This window comes from Falco rusticolus, chromosome 7 (genome assembly GCF_015220075.1).
Source record: "Falco rusticolus isolate bFalRus1 chromosome 7, bFalRus1.pri, whole genome shotgun sequence".
Classification (NCBI taxonomy): Eukaryota; Metazoa; Chordata; class Aves; order Falconiformes; family Falconidae; genus Falco; species Falco rusticolus.
The window spans coordinates 17,158,651-17,175,019 of record NC_051193.1 but is presented as its reverse complement, the minus strand read 5'-3'; the positions used below and the strand labels follow the sequence as shown (position 1 = coordinate 17,175,019).

Sequence of the window (16,369 nt, the reverse complement as noted above, 5' to 3'; positions counted from 1 at the left end):
CTAGTTGCTGAGTGACACCATCTGTGATTTCCGATGAAATTAAATTAAGTGAAAATTCAGTCAACAAAAAGACTGTTGCTTCCACAACTTCACTGAGTGGCTTGGGATCATATGTAAGTGACAGGTCTTTCGCACGGGGAGCATAACCCCTGTGTGAGCCAGCGTAACTTCAAGGAGATTTCCCAGAGAATGGAGTAGCCAACATACTATTTGCAGTGTATCATGCCCAGTTTAATTAATGATTAATTATCATTAATGACCCTGGCTCAGCCCTTCTTGACAATAGGCAGAGTGACCTCTCCATTACTCTTCAATGAGAAGCCCATCTCCAGGTACATCTTTTATGATGTCCCCAGGGTTTGTTACCTGAGCAGTCCCCTGCACACACGCAAGACTCCTCCAGCTGAGGCAGGCTGTGCAGAGCAATGTGCTGAGCAGAGGGCACAAGTGTTTTGCTTAGAGACTGAAGTATGGGCAACAATTACACATTTGTTAGTGTTAATATTCCTGAACAAACTGCTAGGATCTGAGGTTTGTGCAAGAGCAAGGAAATGAGGGAATTACAAATAAATGTTTGGCATAATTAAGAAAAGAGATGTTTTTGCATCTGCCATTCTCTCCTTTTCCTTTCTGCTGAGATGCACTTCATTACTTTATTTTCTCCTTTCCCATAACCATATTATAATATTCTCTTTAACCAGTTCATAACAGGAAGCATAATGACTGAGAGTTCAACAAAATACCAGTAAAAACATCCCTTGGGAAACAGTTAAGTGGTCAAAGCTTGGAAATGTGGTTTATATTATTGTATCTGCACTGACATTTCGCTCGCTTCCCCACACTTTTTTGTGAACATATCTGAATAAAAGGTATAAACTAATTCCCCTTCCACCATACTCCCCTTTGAGTCAGAAAGATACATTTATTTTTCACCACCTAATTTTCACAGGATTTTCCAATAGTTTTCACACAGTCCATGGCCTAGATGACTCATAGCATAGTTACCAAGGAATAGAAGTAGTGATTTCCACCGCAGTGGTGAGCTAATTTAATAATGGACACAAATGATAACTTACAAAACCAGAACATCAGGGTATATGATGATAATCCCTGCACTTCCCAGCAAACGCTTTGAGAAAGTGGGGATCAATGTCTAATAGTATTGGTTATTATTAGTATCTTCCTGACACATCTAGCTTTTTTTCATCTTATTTAATACAAAAATGAGGTCACTTTGAAGAATATATTGGCAGAGAAAGTTTACAAGAAATCTCAGATGCATAGGTGTTTGGGTTTTTTAAACCAGAATAACTTTCTATCTTCTAACCATTAAGTTTGCAGAATCCCTTCCAAAGAACATGGAGTCCTCAGCCCAGGGAATGTGGACTACAGAAAAAGGACTTAACGGTTGGCACATAATTAATTTTCCATTTTATATTAGCATCTAGCTACAAATTTCTTTTCTAGGTAGACCATGTGGTCTCTGGTACATCTCTTTGAGCGTAACAGTGCAGTGATGTTATGCATCAGATAAACATCTGATGAAGGTTAGCAGTGTAAAAAAGAAAGACCAAAGCAAAGAATGAGAGATCAATCCAAATTCTTTATACTTGAATGTTCGGTTTTATAGATCTACCTCTGATCACTTAGCATAGGTTGGGAGTTTTCAGTGAAGCCTAGTATATTTACAGAAAGGGGGGGGGGGGGGGGGGCGTGTTTAAGCAAAACAGTAGTGTCACCAGGTGTCACTATTACACGGAGTTTTTCTTTATGTGTGAGCAAATGGCCAGTTTGGGGAAGATATATCATATTAGCTGTTCATAGTTAAGCATTTGGTATAGAACCATCCTCTCTCTGCATGTGCAGAACTTGCTCTCTTCTCTGGGCTGGTGTCTTGCACATCATTTATCATGGAACAGGGAGAGCCAGTGGGCTGAGGTTCCGGCTAGGGGAAATTGTCCCAGCTACTGTTGTAGCACCTCTGTTCTGGATTTAATATGAATACATATAAATAAAACAAAATATGTCCTGTAAACACATCACTGCATCTTCTGCACTGACACATTGCCTGCAGAGGCCTGATCATCTGCTGCTGTCTAGCAGAAGATAGATGTAGTACTAAGAGAACATGCACCACTCATGTGTTTGCTTTACAGTCTTGGTGTATTATATATCTAACAGAAAAAAAAGTGTAAATATTTGGAGAAGAAATGGTAGAGCAGAAGGACAATGGTGACTGCAGACTTACTTTTACTATAAAATTGCAGACATGAAATTATCTTAACAAAGAATAAATATTTGAAGTAGCGGTGTATCTTTCTCAGAGGACACCAAGTGACTTCCCATAGTATCTTGCATTTTAGAAATCCTAATTGATGTGTGGGTAATGTACTGAACGACTCTCAGACTCATCCCAGGCTAAAGCTTTATAACAAATCCCACTTGCACTCATGAGGAATGTGCAAAGAGCCCCACTGCTATCTTGGCACAGGTGGGAAAGGCATAGGCAAGCAGAGAAGAAAGACTTCAGATGTTTGTTGAAGAAAGCAATATTGTCCAGATATTGCATGAGAGAGGCAGCAATCTAGGTTGATATTTGTGTACTATCATTGAAGCAGCTGGCATAGCTGTAAATATTTGATATGAAGTGAGGTTGGTTAGTTTTGAGGAAGATTTATGTTCAGCTTGCCTGATGGCTACAGGGTAGTAAGGAAATGTGCCTCTGCTGACCTCAGGGGCTGAGCTGCATGAGAAACTGCAGAGAAAGCACTGAAATAATCCAGGGCATAAGTATTTGTTGCTTCTGTCTCAGTAATACACCAGAGTATGCCATCTTCAGCAAAAGGGATTTCTGGCAAATAAAACTGCTTTCAATAGCTGCCTTTCTCCAAAGCTCACTGGAGGCAATAGGAATGTTTAAGTTGATTGAATAGACTTTGCATCATTCCCTGTTTTGAAGATTTCTTGCTTCCTACCTAATATTGTGGCTTGTGATATGCTGCACTGCAGCTCCGTCTCTGGAAGAAGCATTGTTGGAATTGATGAATCACTCTCCTTCCTGAGATATTGCCATACAGGCCTATAACTGTCATAAATAATATTGCAGTGATTGAACTTAAAAGTCACGATCTGTGGAAGAATCTAATCCCCTCTGAACACTCACAGGTGCCTGCCTTTCACTCTTTACCAGTAACTTCACCTGATTCACTTCAAGGGGTAAACCTCTTTCAAGATATTTTCTTTCCTTTGCTTAAGAAACACTATCCTTTTCTCTGCATGCTCTGACATTGCTTCTTCCTCTGAAAGCTGGTGCCCTTGGACATTTGAACCCCATTAAATTTAGAAAGCCCAGTGACTTGGTTTTGTTCCCATAGTCATGCTGCAAATCAAATATTTGCAAGGGAATTTCATGGGATTCTTTTTAAATAGATTGATTTTCTCTTGTCGTTGCCGATGCTAAGTATAAAAACACATCCCCTTTTATTTAGAAAACATGAATCTGAGACCTTTCCATGAGACGTGGAGCTTTATAGCAATGTAGGGAAAAGGACACAATGCAGCAAAGAAGTAATGACCTGGCACATTTAGTAGTGGGAAAACTGCAGAAAGTAGAAAGAACAAAAAAAGTTTGAGGCAAAGGAACTGACAGGTATGATATGTACCTGTAAACTGAGGACAAACTTTAGAGATGTGGGAAAGTGTTCACAGTCTTCTCACCTGTCTCAGGATATGGATGTGAGAGGGGACTTAGCTGTGCTAGAGTAGCAGACCTTTAATGAATAACAGTTCGTTCTTGTGGCTCAGTAAGCACTGTCCTGATCATGAGTGCCACAGCCTGCAGGTGCTGGCTAGCCTGTCTCCATCTTAAGCACTTGCTCCTGGGCACTCAAAGGAGGACCGGTTTTATTAAGCCAGTTTGAGGCCATCAAAAAGATGATACTAGTGATAGCTCAGGAATAAAATTAGGTAGTGCATTACGCATTGTGTGATAAAGATAGCTGGAAGCATTATAAAATAGCTGGAGAAATCGCCAACATTAATATTTGATTCAAGATCTTTTAGTTGTCTGTGGCATATTTTGATTGAGGAGGCTTGTGAGTATATTTATTTACTTTTAGATTTATGTAAATGTGCACAGTCAACATCTCTTGACACACCAGTATGGCATCCAGTAATATATACTGCGTAGGGAAAGCTCATTTCCATCCGAGCAAAGAAGCAGTCCTGCTCACCCCATCCAAATTCAAAATAAAAATCAAAAACAACTGCTAAATTCCCTGAGGGAGCTCTTGACAAAGCAGGTAACAGCTCACAGCACTTTCCCTGGCCCAGCAGGGGAGCCAGTGCCATACTGGGAAGGGATTTGTGGCTCGGGGTCACAGCCACTGGTCCAGCAGAGCTTTGCCAGGTTCAGTGACCTGGCGGGTGTTTGTCCGGGCCAGCCTGGCAGGGCGCTGGAGGAGAGGCAGCTCTTCTGCTGCTCCTGCCCCACAGCACACTTCAGTCCTTCAAGCAGAGACCACCCGCAGGGGAAGCCAGGAGCCCCAGTGGTAGCAAATGGCCTCAGGCGGCGGTGCCCAGCCTCCCCAGGGCTGGCAGCCCCCGGGCACAGGGCTGAGCTCTGGGGGGACACCCCTCTGCCAGCCCTGTGGAGAGCAGCCGTGAGCTCAAGGCTGAGCTCTTCCTGAGCCTACCTAGAGGCAGAATTTGTTCATGCCGAAAGGCGCGTGCCTGCAGCCCGTGCTCCCTCCCCGGACCGCGTAGCCTTGCCGATGTAAATTTGGGATTGAGGTAGATACATGTTTGATTTTCTTTTTTAGTTCTAGCTCTAACGTCCTGTCTGCCAATGAAATGATGCGTGATTATCCTTTAAAAACCAAATCTATCCTGCCAAGCCCTAGTAAAGCCGCTTTCTAATAGGTTTTACTGATGGGGGATTTGTTGTAATGGAAGAGTCTTATGAAAATTATATGTAGCCTGCAATGATTCAGGAAGGTAGTGTATGACTACGCGGTGGCTGTTACCCTAAACCAGTGCAGCTGAGGGAAGGGGTGCCCGAGCCCTGTGTTGAGGCATGGCATCTGGGCATCTCTTGGCACACTGTTGGGAAGGTTGGCTCCTGCCTGCCCTGGCCCCAGCATCTTCCCTTCCAAGAAATAGCCCTTGAGGCTGCCTGATCTCTGGGCTTTCCCTGAAGAACTCCACTCCGCACAGGTGCTCATGGCTCTCTGCTGGACTTGCTCCATCGGGGAGGCTGTGTGCTGTGCCACAGCAGGCAGCCCAAGGATGCGCAGCACTTGGTGTCAAGGAGGGGACATCCAACATGTTTCAGGGGGGTTACAGTGGGCAGCTCCAGTCTGTTCCCGACACTCGTTCAGGTGTGAAGCACAACTCAACAGTGGTTTGGTTTAACCGCTTTGCTGTTCTCCAAACCTGAGCAGGTCAAACTGTCTAATGAGGGCTGGGTTTACAATATTTTTGACCAAGATACTTTTAGCAGGTAGAAATATGATTATTACCAGAGATTGAATTATAAAATGTCACCTTGTATTTTTATGAAAGATTTTTGAGAAAATTGGTGAATTTTCGGTTACTTTGAAAGCATAGGGAAACATCTGTCCTTTTGCAAAATCTTTGCATTTTCTGTTTCCTTAAGAAAAGTGGAGTGACAGATTTCTTTTTTAAAAAATTAAGTTAAAGATGAGAGAAATTCAGCCCTCAACTTTTATGTTTTTTCCAACAGCAGCATTTCACTGCTCTTAAAATTACTTTACTCTTTAAACTCCTTTTTCAGTTAACTAAAATACCTTTTAAACAGTTTTGGTTTTTTTTTTTACTTCAGTCTTATCTCAAGTGAGGACAATTAGCAAAACAAACTTTCATACAGGAAAAAAATGAAGATAAATTAGAAGGTGGTCTCCCCATTCACACACTTTTACTTGTTTTCCAGATCGTCTTCTCTGTTTTGCAGCATAAATTGAGTGAAAATGAGGGCTAAAATCTTCCTCTGACCTCATTTGTGCTCCTAAGTTTTCCTGTATTCAAACATAATAATTTTCTCACTTTCATCTCCATTTCATGTAAATAAATGTGAGGTAAGATAGGAGGTGTCTTGTTCCATCTCATTCAAGGAGTAAAATATTTCAGGACAGAAGTTCTGCCCGTCCCACCAGGACACTAGCCCTCCTTACCCTAAGATATCACCGTTGCCTGCTCCCATGGATGTCCCACCCATGGAAGGTCTCTCTGACCTTTCTTCTGGCTTCTCTAAGTAAGAAATAAACACAATTTTAGACTTGTCACTGTTTTCCACTGGTTGGCAACTTCCAGCTTTCTGAGGATTGCTTTTGTCTAATTGTTTTGGTAATTCAGCTGCAGCCTGCGAGACGACAGCGATTCCTTGTGGCTGACGGGCTGCTTTGTGCTTGTGTCACAATGTCTTTGGGAAATTGTTAGCTTGCACTGTGGTAATTCAATTTTGATGAATACCCTGTAACTTAATTTACTCTGTGGCAAAACACAATTGTATAAACAAATTGGTTCTGTCCACACCCATCGTACCTTCACAGGACATCATTTTAATGTTAACTGCTTTGAGTTATGACAGATTATAGTGTAGACCCTGAAGCGGGAATATGTTTGTAAGCACAGGGCAGATGGTTTTAATTTCACACTATAGCTTTTACAGAGATCGTTCATTGAAAGTGAGAATAACAGGCCAAAACAAAAAAGGAATTGCCATAATGTGTCAGAAAAGGTGAGTTGTGATAGCAGCTGAGAGACCTCAGCACGGACCAGGCACCATGCATGAGGTCCCACACAGGATCAAATGCAACAGCAGCTTCTGTCCCAAGGAGTGCATAGCACAAACACTGCAGAAATAAATTTTAGTTCAGCCATTATGTTAAAAATGTGTAAAATATTCCCCATCATTAACATAGGAGATAAAGTAATTAAAAATAAAAAGATCCTTTCTGTGACACCAAGAACAACCTACACCTTGCTTTGTGGCTCAGGTTATGTCTGTGCCATGGCTGCTGCTGGGCCTGTCTGGGTCAGCATATGTTGCCAAGCTATAGCTGCACCCAGGGCACTGCAGTACCTTCTGGTGAGTGAGGCAGCCTGGTCTTAAACTGCTGCCCCAGTCTGAAATACCAGTTGGAGCTCTAAAACCTGGGTAACTGCCTTGATTAAGTCTGATGCAGACATACCTGTGGTCATAGACTGTGGAGGTGCATCGCGGTGAGGAACACCTTTTTCGTTTTTAGACTACAGAATATCAAAGGTAAAGTCAATAGAGATTTGCTGTATTATGTTTGCTTTAAATTATGGAAGTGTTGTACGCAAATATTATCAAATTTGTAATATTTGAGCCTAATAAGAGAAGAAAAACAACATCAGGGAAGTATTAACAACAGCAAGGCAATTCTGGTCCCTTCATTTCCTTCAGAGCCAGCCTGTGAGTTTGACTTTCATTTACACAATGGCAGCTTTGTGCAGGCACAGTTTTACTTGGGAAAAAGGGTGATGGAAGATGTTTTAAAAGACACCAAAGAAACTGACTCCCTTTGCACCACTACAAAAATGCAGTGTGAAGCCAGCCAAGCTCACCTTTTAAAAAATCCTGATAACCCTATTGATCAGAGTGGGATTATATCAAGGGTCAGATCAGCCCGGTGTTATTTCCAGAATCAATAATGGTGGCCATTATCACCACCAGTCCCCACCCCATGCTCTCCAAATGTCCGGTTTGAATACACAGATGTTTCCAGGCACTCTCAAGGCAAACATGTGGCACAAGCACCTTGCAGCTTTTGCTTGTCGTGAGAAGGTGTTTAGCATATGCTCCCCATTTGCCACCTCTCTGATACAAAGAGGGTTCTACTGAGTCTGCGGATACTCTGCTGCCCAGGTGCCTGGCACTGGAGGTTAGGTGCTATTTTAAAACCTCACTAGCATTAATGCTGCATCTTTTAACACTTAAATGCATGTAGAAGTTTGGCTTTTGCTTCTCCCCAACCCCTCTGTGCCTGCCAGTCTGCACTGCATTTAGTCCCTTCACAATGCGAGATGAGGAGGGGGTGACAGGCACCCCACGGCAGGGGGAGGCTGTGTGTTCCCAGCAAAGCACCTGGTCGGCAGGTGGCTATGGCCAGCTCGTCAGTGAATCAGTCATGCTCTTTTGAAATCTTGTGTGTAGGTTTCAGCAAGTGGTAAAGACTAAATGTAGTGCAAATAAACATTTGAGAAATTTACTTTCAGAAATCAGTTGTGATCTTGTCTTGGGCCAGGGTGTTCATCACAAATGTTTCTTGTCTGCAATGTCTGCCTAAAGATCTCCTTTTCTAATCTGTGGATTTGTTAGTAAAGGACAAAGCTGGAAACTTAAAAAACACTGATCTAAACCATGTAAAGGGTACGGATTTAAGTAAGGATGCTTTGCACAGCAGCTAGAAGCCATAGGAAGAGCATGTTACTAGTTCTTTCTGTTGCACTGACCCGATATTGTTTCTGTTCCCTGATTGTAGCAAGCTTTGTTTTTCACAGGGAGCTTTGGGCAATGCTCTCTTGGATGAATTCGGTTTCCCTAGCACTACTGTGAATATTTGTGGTCAATAGAGAACATGATCATACAGACAGCAAATTGCACTTAAATTGCTTATTCACAGTCAGCTTCAGAACTGCTTTTGTGTCTTGAAGTAGTTTTGCAGGGTTAAGAGAGATTTTTAGCCGTAGACTGCGTTGGCCTTCAAGAACTAGAATCATTCAACAGTGTCATAGGTGATAAGCTCTTACCTTGCACTCCAAAAACTACGCGTGGATCTGCCATTTACCAGCAAGTAAAGCACATGCCTGAATGCTGGCCTGAGCAGAACTGGGTGTAACAGTGTCCTCAAATGCTTTGCTGGCTTGGGGCTTGGTCTATGAATTTAAGCATGTGCATAAATATTTGCAGTATTTGGGCTATCATAATTGTTCCATTTTACAAAAATGGATACCAAATGGAATCAAAATGTTCCTCCTTAATGTAGAGCAGATATCTTTTAACAAGCGTTTTGGAGTTTGATCTTTTGAATTTTATTGTTGGTTTCAGGATTTGCTCAATCCTTCTCTGATCTGCCATGAAATTTTAGGTTATTTCCACTGAAGGCTGTCTCTGTATTAAGATGCAAGCTGCTTTAACAGTAGATTAACCATTGTGATTAATGATGATAATGGATGAATGCTTTTGTCACCAACAAAACTGCATGACCACATATAAGCTTTAAAAATAGAATTAAAAAATAACATTGTTTAATCTGTTTCAAGAAGATTGTAAATGCCTTGAGATATTGATCCAGCCTGCGAGCCTGCTTATAAGGATACTCCCTGCCTGCTGTAGTGTGTGTTAGATACAATCTAATAAGAGCTCACTGAATAATAAACAGTGGTAGCCACCCAATCCTAAAAATTTAGATTGACGGAATTCCCTCCCCAGTGAAGAAAAAAACTCTAGAGCTGCCCATAAACCCATTACTGTCCACTCACCCATAAGCCAATAGAAGATCTTGGATTATTGGAACTCTTAGCTTTAAGAGAAATTGCTTTCCTAAATTTGACCTCCCACACTAAATATAAAATATGGACCATCTGTAATGAAGGAATTGCAGCCCAAATAGCTATCATCTCTCGGTGGCAAAGGTTAGAAGGTTGATGCACATTGGTTCCATGGGGATGGGGATGTTGGTGACCTTTTGGCATGAAAATGGTCACTTGGAGCTGTAATGTGAGAGAAAGGGGTCGGGTATTAGCCACTAAAGACTCTCTGATGCTGTGTCCTTGTTAAGCTTTTACAGAAAAAGCCATGGAGGCATTATGGGAAACAGCATCAAATCCCATCTACCAGATCTGAATATGATACAGAGGAAAAGTGAAACTGGATATATGCTCCATTTAGGTAACATTTTTTCACTTCTTAAAAGGACAAATGTCATCTGAGCTTGTATAGAGCATTCATTTCAAAGAAAAAAAGGTAAAAAGGCAATTTAGGTGTTTGCAGATTAATCTTTTGTCTCTCCTGGACTCAACATTATATTTGGCAGCTCATGATGGGCCAAATGTCTGAGTACAAAGATGCGTTCCCTGTTCTTATTTACTTAAGGAATTAAGTATTGTAGAAAGCAAAACAAAAATACAGTATGTGGTTAAATGAAATTGCCACTGTCCATACCCTGTGTATTTTAGTGTGAATCCTGTAAATGATTGTGAGGGGCTATAGAGGGAAACACAGTGAACACAATGTTCCTTTTTGATCAGCAGCTTTTAACAAAGGAGGGATGCTGAACATCTGAAAGTAGGGAGTGCAGAGTTCACTGTAGGTCACCATTAAGGACAAGAACAAGGTAATGTAAGAGGCTGTGTGATTCCAGGTTGACAGGAGGATTTTAAAAGATCAAAAGTGTTTTATATATATGTTATAGAGGACCAGAAGTGCTTTCAGTCAACAGATGAAAATGCTAATGTTTAGAAATGATGAAAGCAAGACAAATGTGGTGGTGAATTCCAACTGAGTCATCAAAACAACAAGTATTCTTAGTCTGTGGTTTCTGAAAGATTCTTGCAAATTGTCCATCAGTGCAGGTGTGGTAAAAATGGTTATTCTGTCGCTATATGAACAGTTCACTGCATTTGTTATTTTGGGATAGCAGAGTTGACAGTGAGTTGCGGCTTGCAATATTCAGTCTTTTAGATCTAGATGTATTTGAATGTCTCTTAAATTTTTAAGCTTTACATTGTGCTCTCCCTTTCAGTAACAGCAACAGAAATGTTTCTACTGTATAATTAAGGAGCTGGAGAGAAAAGAAAGGAACAATTAATAGCTGTTTCTGATAGAACCTTCATCAGTTTAGTGTGAAAAAGAAAAATGATGGAGTAATATTGCCACCAGCAATTCCTCAGTCAGGTGACTTTTTTGCTAGATCAATTCTGGTTGCTAAGCAACAAGCAAAAAGGCACGGTTATGTTTTGGTAAATCTTTTATTTTTGAATATTCTGTGCTGGAGTTTCATGTTCTGTACCTATTACTAATGCTGTAGATTCAAGACTCGCAGTATCTTACAAGTCATAAAAGCCCATCTTTTCTTATTTAAAAGGGATGCCATTATTTAGTTTTCTGAAAAACTTTTGTGGCTAATACATGCTAGAAAATACAAAACTAAGCCAGTGATTAGAGAATTTGTTAAAAGAAAACAACGGAAAAATCTTTAAAACAACTCTGACATTTTTGGTTAATGATATCTACATTAATGAGTTAATTGCCAATACATCACATTTTATGCTGCTATCAAATATTAATGTTATCAATGTTATAATAATAGCATCTATTGATATAATTGAAGCTTGCTTTCCAATAGGTGTCACCATGAATAATACCATTGCAGTATTAAAATCAATAATAAGAATATTAGGAGGGCATTATAAAATGTCAATACAATGAAAACCACTTAAATAAATGCTTGATATAAAACAAACTGACTAAATATACTAAGTTATAATTTAAAAGAATAAATTCACAACCCTATGTGTAACAGTTTGGATGCTGCAACTTTACTATTCTTAAAAGCATCAGGCTAAAAGTAATAATGCAATGAAGCTATGAAGAGAAGAAAATCCTTGTACATTCAGTGAGAAAATATTTAGAGTATATGATATGTCTGAGGAAATTATAAATATTGGAAGTGGTTTGATGTTGCATTTAAGATAAAGCCTTTGTGTTGCAACAGTTCAAAATCTGCTAGCAAATGTCAATGCCCGTCTTCCTTTGAGGCCGGTTCAAGCCAGGCACACAGCTGAGCCTTGGAAGGATGCATGCCTGGCTAGCTTACACAGTGTGTAAAGAAATCAGCAGCCCAGCGCTGGAAGAGGTCTGGAAAGACAAAATTCCAGTTTCCCAATAGGCAGCATCTTGTCAATCTGTGGCCACCACCGTTCCATTTCAACAGTGGCAAGCAGGCACAAAGATAAGGGTCTGAGGGTAATTCTCCACACCTTTTGGCAACTGATTGCGATGCTAAAAAAGAAAGGTTGCAAGAGGAGTATCTGCAAATTTAGCACATAGGTAAAGCCCGCGCTGTTTGGGTGGGATAGCAAGCCGGACAAATAGTTGGAAAAAAAGGCACAATTCCAGGGGGTGGGGTGAAACACCCACGCAGTCTGGACTGTTGTTGGCACTAGCCTTGATCCTGGCAGCCACAAAGAGCTAGGTGGTCGCTAGCAGCTGCCTGCTATGGGGGCACTTGCCCCTAGGCTGAGGCTTTCTTTGTCATGGCTGTGTGCCCTTGAACAAGGAGGAGGATTGCCTCGCCTGCGCCTGCCTCTCCTGCACCTCTGCGGCTGGTCAGAGCAGAGGGGGGCTGGGGAAAACAGCCCCCAGGGACTGCAAGAGTGGCCCCCACTAAGAAACACTGATGCTCAAAGACATGCCTTGCCACTGGGGAGTAGTAATCAACTGCAGAAAACCAATTTTACATTTCTTTCCATCCCACGTGGCGTGCTGAGCTGGGTGGGAGGCAACAGGGTGTGCACACAGCAGCCAGTCCCAGCACCTCTCCTTGCGGCTGGGGGTGGGCAGCACCCACAGCGGCTCTTTCCAGGGCGCTGCAGCATAAGTTATAATTAAACCAGCAGAGGCCAATGGTACTTTGAATGAGCATCCAAGTTATCAGCTCTGACTGTCTTGCCTTTTTTGACTGCCCGTGGTAATGAAGTCCACTCCCCACCAGGCAGGGTTTGCTGCTGGATATGCAGCGCATTTGAAAGTTTACCTGGGAACTCTGTAAATCAAAATCATTAATCTGAAGGCTTTTTGTTACCAGTGTTGTGTTCAGCTATATCTGCCAAAAAAGTTTTAAGACAACTCAGATTTATTTGGCCAAAAACATTTGACATTTACTTCATTACTCAGTGGACTGCATTCTCTTTAAATAAATTTTCCTGTGATCTGGACTTTCACCATGAAAATCTGTACAGTGAACTCCTAGTTTATTATGCCTACTTGAAAAGGGTAATTTAATAAGGCATCAGTACAAATACTTAATTGTGCAATGGCTATTGACAATGCCTTTAAACAGTTGCATATTTGCCAGATTTAGCTAATGGAAGTAGAATTGCCACTTAATGTCTCAGTTTGCACTGGCTGAAAATAAATTGTATCTGACATTCCTTTGGCTTTTAAAGGACATATTTAGATATTTACAGTCAGATTGATCTATTGTTGCATTTATGTTTCTTGTGTGAAAAAGTATGAAGTAATTTAGATGGAGATAATTATTTACACATTCAGTATTTGTAATAGCTTCACACAGTCTGATGTTTCACAGACTTGAGATATTGATATCAGAGAGAGTTGACTGAAAATAACTTGACAAAATCTATTTTTTCCAAAATGTGTGGATTTGTCAAGTGTGAAATAATTTGCTGGAACAGGGTACCTTTAATGACATTTCCATTTGTAAGAAGTTTTGAAAAGTAAGTTACAAATTGTTCATAGAGGATTTTGCATCATTTTCTAAAAGTTTAGTTTCATTACATTTTGTTTGAAAATCTTATTGATAACAAACATGAGTCAAAAGAAAAAGTGTAAAAGCAAAATGATGGCATTTGGAACGTATGAAAGCAATATATTCTGATTGGCATAAGCTGACATTTTTCTTAAGTTTTTGGTTCAGAAAACTTTTACAGTGTTTCATTTTGATTTAGGATGCAAAGGAGATCTGCAATATTGGAAATGTTCATAAGATGGGAAAACTATTTCATATCGAGTTCTAGTGCAGATGCATTTAACTTGTTTTATATTCTCTGTTAGAAACATAATTACTTATCTCTGCACTTCCCCTTTCCTCACACCTCATTTAAGAAGCAAAAAACTTTTTCTAATGATGCAACTTATCATCACATTAAGAGGCTCAGTAGCAATTGAATTATGAGTATTGTGATACTGCAATTTTTTCAATGCCCAGTGCATTTTTAACTTTTGTAATGAAGGTACTATAAAGTGTGAATCTACTTAAGTCTGATTAAATATTTTTTTTATATTTAACAATTCTCTGTAAATGTTAAGGTTTGTTTGTAGATTGATATATAAAAAAACTTTCTACTTTAGATTCCTGAATTGTTAAGGCATAACATTGAAAACATGTAAACATCTGAGGGGTGCAATTCATTTGAGTTAGGTTTCACTTCATTGTTTTATTGGAAGAGCAGCACTTTGTTGAACACAAGGCTTGGTTTTCAAAAATTGAGCTGGTCTCTGCTTGGACAACATATGCAGATACTTTTAGCATTTTAATGTCCATTGCTTATGCAAATCCAGGAATGACTTTGTGCCTTGCACTGCTCAAGTCACAGGGCAGGACCAGGGTTGGCAGCAAAAGCTCTACAGTTTGAGATCAGGTTTTACTAAGTTTCTGTGCTCCCAGGGAGCAAGGATGAGTGCTGAAACTGCTTCTCCTGGCTGAGCTGGTGACCACAGCTTCCTTGTTTCCATTCTTCCTTTGGATCTCAGGACTAAGGAGTGTTGTAGCCGAGAGCAACAGCTATTTCCATGCACAAGGTTTAATGCTTGAAGGGAATTGTAGTGTTTCAACCTTGTTTCCTATTGTCTGTGAGTGAAGAATAAGGCATAAATTCATGTCTCTTAGGCTTCCCCTCTGTTTGGGAGTACTGATTTGTGGGTGACTTGAAATCAGACCTTGAATCCCCATTTTCCAGAATCCAGAGAAATTCAGCCAGACTTTGCTGTCTAGGACTATGCATAAACAATAAATAGTGGTAAATTCCCATATTTTTAGTCCCAAATGCTTAGTCAGAGACTTATGAACAGGCATGAACACAGGAATTTGTTGTCCTAAGCTCTCTCCAGACTAGAGATGGCTTCCAGGAGGCTGCCAGTTCTGAGTCTGGAGAACGGCTGAGGGTAAATGGTGACAGTTCTATCAAGTGTGCAGGGCTGGAGCCATTAAGTGCTTTTAAGGGAATAAAAAACCTTCAGATTTAACATGGGAATGTTATGGATAGTCAGCGTATGGAATGTATTTTAATGCTGTAGTGATGTGTTTAATAACTTGGTGACAGATACTTATAAAACTGCAGGTCAGTCAGCTCTGAAAATATTAATTTTAGACAAAATATCAAGAAGCACCTAGATTAAAGTATATGCATTAATCAGACGAGGATTAATCTCTGAGACTGATGCTGTGCACTTTGTACCATCCAGTCTTTTGCGTTGGTCATATTTAAGTATAAATTAAAAGGCTGCATTAATTTACTTTGTTAATTAGCCATTCACTTCCATTCAGGAAGCCTTTCTGCAGCCCTTCCAGCTGCTGACCACATCTGTTGTCTTCCATCTGCATGATCATCATGTGTCAGTGAGCCAAGAAACATGGCCCCATGGTTTGGGTGCTAGTGCTCCACCTGGACGTGTTATGACAGTTGTTGAATGACAGGGCTGGATCAATACATTGAGATTTGAAGGAGGATCAAGTACAGTGAGAGAAGATACCATACAGGTAATGTTTCCTTTTCTCCTGCTGTCGCTGTATACCCTGATACTCTTGTGGGCTAAAGTGCTGCTGAACAAGGTGCCACTTCTTTTGATGTGAACCAGCAAGTCTGATCATCAATTTCAGTGTTTTTCTCAGTTCAGTGATAAATTTTGGCACTTGTTACAAGTCCACTCTATTTCAAACCTCAGGCAATTCCTTTTGAGGCATTTAAGGTATTGGGGTTTTTTTCCTGTGCATTTGGTGGGTTAATTTTTTCTGATGCATATGTTCAGGTGGAAATCATTGGAATGAGAAATAGTAGCAGGAAGCTTAGCACCTAGGTTCTCAGCTTCTGAAACTTCTGATGTGGCATAGAGAGGAACTGACTTTCCGGTTCATAACACGATGTCCTTTTGTACCTCCTCTTTCTTGGGCAGCAACATGTAAGCTATGTGAATTCAGTCAGCTCACTAATCTTGTGATTCTAAAACAGTGGTTAGGAATTGTTGTAGTTTCCTTCCCTTAACTCTGTTTTTCCTGGCTGATTTTATTTTTGTTGTCTTTGAAATGCTCAGCTAGTTGCATGTCAGTTGACTTCTCCCTGAGAAAAGCTTTGCATTTCTGGGCATTTCTGGGGGCCCCTGCTGCATTGTACTCCCTCTTTCTGCAGACTTCTTCATGATGATCTCAAAGACACATGAAATAGAGAGAAAAAATATTCTCTTTTGTGATTAATCTATGCTGAACCATTTAATTCTGTGTGTTCTTGGAATGCAGATACTATTATATGTTGCTAAGGAATTATGTTTGGTTTAGAAAATATCACATCTTTCCACTGGAGAAGA

General features: G+C 40.5%; 1 long non-coding RNA gene across 1 annotated transcript in view; it reads left to right on the top strand.

Annotated features, from left to right (window-relative positions):
* Nucleotides 1-4,489: 4,489 nt before the first annotated feature.
* The window catches only part of LOC119151683, a 121,361-nt gene continuing 109,481 nt past the window's right edge, over nucleotides 4,490-16,369 (top strand). Inside the window, exon 1 of the long non-coding RNA XR_005105502.1 lies at nucleotides 4,490-4,791. This is a non-coding gene — a long non-coding RNA (uncharacterized LOC119151683). The remainder of the gene's footprint in view (nucleotides 4,792-16,369) is intronic.